We start from the raw sequence: 5,968 nt of genomic DNA, 5'->3' as shown, positions 1-5,968 counted from the left end.
AGTTCGTTTTCAATTCTTGTTACACACCCTTTGATCAACTCAGCAGTTTCATCCTTTGAAGAAAGAAAAGATACCCATGTGAATCTTGAATAGTATCAATTATAACAAGACATAAAGCTTCTTGCCAATGATTGGAACACTCACATGACCAAACAAATCCATATGAAGCATCTCAAGCTCTTGATCAATAGAGTTTACTAGCTTAGTCTTATGAGATGATTTGAGTTGTTTTCCTTTCATGCATAAGGAACATTTATCATCAAGTTTGAACTCTCTTGTTGGTAAACCAATTACATGTTCACCTTTAATAGTTTTGTTCATGTCTTTTAGATTGACATGACACAATTTCCTATGTCGTAACTTTGATTCATTGTCTACTGCTTTGGAAACAAAAAAGTATCACCCTTGAAATGGCATCTTTCATTCTCAGTTCATATAAATTTTCATTTCTTGGAGCCATCATCATAATCATGTCAAGAGGTATCATAAACTATGGTTTCAGGATGAAACAGTGAGTATCCTCAAATCCAACTTTGTATCCTTTTTCACAAACCTATGAGATACTTAACAAGTTGTATTGAAGTCCTTCAACATAATACACATTATCAAATGACACGTTTCCATTAGTAAGAATTTCTTTTTCAACAACTTTACCTCCGTTCTCATCACTTCCAAAGGCAACAGGCCCTTCATACTATTCTTCTTAATTTACAAGTGAGAGTCCTTAGGATCAACTTCTTCAAACATTATATCACAAGATCCTTCACTTTCTAATCTCTTAGCCAAATCAGAAGTAGATTCAGGGGGGCTATTATCATCTATTATAGCATCCATCCTCTCTTTTAATGTCTTCTCTTTCCTTTAATATCCTTGGAGATTCATCATTTATAACCCATGAAAAACCTAGGGGTTCTTTTCCATATCTCAAAAGGAATTTTCATCTCCATTTAGACTAGATACTTTCTATATTTTGACTTAGTCTTCTTCTTTACTTTGGGAGTCTCAACAGTCTCAGAGATTTCAATGATTTGCTTCTCACTCTTGTTGACTTGTTGTAGCTTGACTAATTTAGCCTTGTCATTTTCTCCCTTTTTCACATATTGTACTTTTTCACCCTTTGTAACATCATCCGATTTCTCAACGTCCTCTTCAATTTTTTTCTTACATTTTTCAAGATAGGCATTGTATCTTTTCTTCTAATACTTATGATCTTGCCCAAATTTCTTTGAGTTTGGCATGTCAATAGGTTGTGGTTTGTTTTTATACCAGCATGAGTTAATATAATGCCCATAAACATCACAAAACTTGCACCAGATCTTTCCATAGGAACCAAGATCCTTATTTGACTTTTAATTATTGAATCTTTTACTTGGTATGGGCATGTTTACTCCATGGTTTTCTGATGAGTGATAAATTTGTTGAAATCAACTTGGATAGGTATAATGACATCAACCTTCTCATCTTCTTGTGCAATACTTACATTTTTCAGCTTGATTTCGTGGTGATTTGTACTTCCCACTACTCTTAGCATACCACTTTGGACCTGGTATGTCCCTATTTGGTAACTCTTAAGGATCACCACAAACATCAAATATTTCATGAATAGAATAAATTGGGTAGATAGGATGAAAATCCTGAATGTTCTTTGATGATTTATTGGGTGACGAGTTCTTTGAGTTTGAAACTTGTGATTTTTCTTTGATTCACTTGAATCCATCCTCTTTAATTTCTTCTCACTTTTCAAGAGCACTTTCAGCTACAACAACTTGAGCAATGATTGATGTTATCACTTGAAGTATTTTTTGCAATATCACTTGAGTTTGATTCAATATCATTTGAAAAGTCATACTTGGTCTCACTAAAGTTTGTTTTAGACAATACAAACTCTCCTTCTTCGTTTACAATTACATTATCATAATTTTTGACAAATTCGGCCTTGTATTCAAGTATGGTCTTGAACTGGCTTAAATAAGCCTCTTTTTTCTCTTTGTCAATCTTCAAAGAATAATTTTCATTCAAAGGTGGAGGAACTGTCGTGTATTTATCTTCAGGCTTTACTTCTTCCAATTTACCAATGATGTTATTAGTTGTCACAAGGTTGTTCAGATCATCTACTTCAACTTGAAGTTCAGTACACTTAAGCTTCTCATCAGTGTACATCTTCTTGGGGCCTTCAATCTCAGCTGCATATATAGACTGAATTTTGTAGCTTTAAATACAATCATCTTCAGCACTTTTGGTTTGTTTTCCATATGCTTTATCACTCTCTTCATATGCATAGATAATATCGTCACACTTACAAATCTCAGGTCGTAACATCCCTATTTCTTTCTTTAACTCATCAATAGACAACAACAATTCAGAGTATGAAGATTTAGAAAGTACCTTTGAAGATGCGTATTCTCCTTTACTCTTGATATATGCCATAAGTGCAGCATTTGCTCTTGTAATAGCTTCAGCATGGTTACTCTAGTCAAAATCTCCATCTTGATTTTCTTTAGTAATCTCAACATTTCCTTGGTTTCTTTGTTGTTGATTGTTGGCAACTAGCTGATCTTGATTGTTTCTTTGTTGATTCTGATTCTGGTTAGGAGGAATTTGATTGGTATTTTTGTTTCTGGTTATTGTTGTTGTTGATGATTTGTTGGTTTTGTGGTTGTGGATTTTGTCTATTTTGAGGGTATGGGTTTGGTTTTAGTATTGGTTTCTTTGTTGATTGAAATTTGTTTGGTTTTGATTTTGATTTTTGTAGAATTGATTATGGTTCACTTGCCCTTGATTTGGAAATTGTCTAGGAAGATTGCATCCCCTTGAATAGTGAACTGGTTGTTGACAGTTGTAGCATATGGCTTTTGATTTGTCAAAATCAATTCTGTCAGTTTGTCCTTAAAAACTTGATCTTCCTGTTATGTTGTACAATTTTTGCTTCTCACAACTAACATGGTAGATTGCCATTTTAGATTCATATCTTCAAGATCATCAACATCAATCTATTCAAGATCTTCTTATACCACACTTGTATGAATTAGATTCTTAGCAACAACAGCATTGTAAGAATCTCTAAACATTGAGAAAATGCTAGGTACTCATTGCTTTGATGTGTAGAGTTTGGAGTAAAATGAGCTCGACCACTAGAAACTGATGAAGCATCACCATCCTCGATCATTTTCACATTAAATCTAGGCTGACTTGCCTAACGAGAAGAAGGTGTTAATGCAATAAGGAAAACTCTTAGTGATTCAACAAATTCATTTAGTGCTTCTAGGATTGGAATTTGTTGTTGTGTTCTTGTGCTCAAGTTGGTCATTAGAGAAATTTGAGCATTTGCAACCTGAAAGCTTGTTTTATCTTCGTTTATCATGTTCCGCAACATGCAAAAATGCTATAACAGCATCTAATTTCATGTTTGGGGCATTAGCTTTCTCTTTGATGAATTTTGTTGTTGCGTACCACTCATCAGACAAAGATGACAACAATTTTTTGTTCAAATAATTATCAGAAATTTGCAAGTCTGTTGTCCTAATTTCATTGACAATAGCCACAAACCTTTGGAGAACTGATTTCAATCTTTCAGCATCTCTGAACTTGAACCTGTCAATTTGTTGTTTCAATTTGCCTTTCTTAATCTCTTTAAGCTCAGTGTTTCCCTCAAACATATCTATCACAGCATCATATATAGCTTTAGCATATGTGTGATGTTGAACACTTATTAGAATTTCCCATGATAACCCAAGTTTCAACATAGACAAAGCTTTGTCGTCCCTTCTTTTCATTGTCTTTCGGCGGTTTGGTTTGAATTTGTACCATATGTAAGAACAAATCGACCCCTGTTTGATTGACAACAAATATCAGAGTCATTGTAATTGACCACAGCTTCAAACATCACTTTCCATTTAATATAATTGTTCTGTCCAACTAGCCTTGGAATTTTATTAGTAGACACTTTCTTATCCAAATCCATATGTTTTTTTATTTTTGTGAATTTTGGTAAAAATTAAGAAATTTTTTTTTTTTGATATTTAATGACTGGAATTAAACTAACAATTACTTAAAAACTTGAAGATAAAGCTCAAATATACCTAAACTATGTAGATCTGGCTTAGAAAAGCCAGATCTGAGTAAATAAAGAATTTCAAATGGATTTCAACCAAGATCTAGACCAAATAATAACCAAACAATACGTAAATCTAGGATTATAATATTTTTAAACCTCTATACTTTGCAGATCTAAAGCAAAAAATGAAGGAATCTATCACACCCCGACTTGCAATAGCAATAGCGAAAGCGTAAAACGGGAATGTAACGGACACTTCTGGTATCAACTACATTGTTTATAAAGAAAATTAACAAACTAATTTACATCATGTTACATTGGTTTAACTACGGTTACAAACTAAGAGTTTCACAACATAACCGGTTCTTTAAGTCGCTTTATTCTTTAACAATATACTTGCATCTCTCTACAACAGTATTGTCCATCACTTCAACACATAGCACATAAGCACATTGTTCCATCTTTGGTATACCGGAAGAGCATGTTAAAACGGGTCAACTACGAATCGTTGGTGAGTTTCACAAGTTTATACGAAATCGGTATGTGTAATCATAGTATTCATGTTATATATGTATATGATGTAGTTATACTAAGCCACAAGTGAACCCTTGACATGCTTTTACCACGTGGCCTACACTACATATGCACTCCCTGTGGCCTCATCTGGCACGTGCCCCGGGTACTATGTCTGACACCACATAGCATGTACGTATAGTCATATGGTCATGTACAATTGTATAATGTCCCAGCATACATCAATTGGGTTTGTCAAACCAATAGTACTATTCACATGCCACCGGTTCAAAATTAATCACTCATGTTTAAGGGAACTTTCAAGTGTTAACACTTAGATAATTCACATCATAACACGTTTCCAGATAGATAGATAGATAGATATAAACATGTTTTTCACCCCAAATTTTCGTAAAACAGTTTAAAAAGAGGGGTAAAAAAACTCACCTTATTGTAGTATAGCGTCAATAACACACTGCTATAAATAGTATACCTTGATTATAGCTCGAATCCTATAATTGGTATTATACTGTTAATACTAGTACAGTCTTTAAACTGAATTGGGCTTTATATCTTGTTTGGGTATGGTTGTTATGCCCAGAACATGTCAATAGTCTTAGATTGTGACTTTGTACAATGTCTAATGCTCAAAATCGATTTTGGCTCGGTTTCACCATTTTGTGTGTCCGGCCAAGTTGGTCATTTACGCGTTTTGAAAATAGGTAAGATTACACAAACTTGAGTTAACGTACTACTTGATAAAATGATACAGTTTATAAAGAAAATTAGGGTTTAGAAGTCCGGATTTGCTACATGGTTCGTGTAAACAATTTCATAATTACCAATTTATAAAAATCCATTTTATATGTTATTTTTAACTGATAATTCCTCCGTTTATACCAAACTGTACTCGAATAATCTGATTATTTTTTGAGTGTCCAAAATATCTTTATACTATCCCTATAAAATTTCCAGAACATTACTCTTTAGCTAAAATACCTTCTCTGAGCATAAATCGATCGTTAAAACTCAATTAAAGGAGAATCCAGAAACCATATCTAGGTTTCTCTAATGGACCCAAATTTCATGTGTTATCTTACAATGACATTCGTGAGTTCTTCACTAAATTTCATAATTTTCCAAACTGGTTTGCTATTTTTCACAATAAATCAAAAATAAACAGTAATAAAATCTCCAAATATTCTCCGTTTATCGAAAAATTACCAAATTTTGATTGGGATTCATTCTTATGATCTCTAATGTCCCTGAAAACTTTTATAGGCTAAAAACAAGCACGTCACAACCTAGACACAAACAGCCCCTAAACGAGTATTCGATTAGCACCTTTGCGGTTTCTGGGTGTTCAGGCTCTTTTCTTGAATTTCCGGGTTCTTGGCTCTC

The sequence above is a fragment of the Bidens hawaiensis genome, unplaced genomic scaffold, assembly GCF_021521415.1.
Source record: "Bidens hawaiensis isolate Kalapana, Puna unplaced genomic scaffold, B.hawaiensis_p1.1 tig00033935_1, whole genome shotgun sequence".
Lineage (NCBI taxonomy): Eukaryota > Viridiplantae > Streptophyta > Magnoliopsida > Asterales > Asteraceae > Bidens > Bidens hawaiensis.
This window is presented reverse-complemented; position numbering follows the sequence as displayed.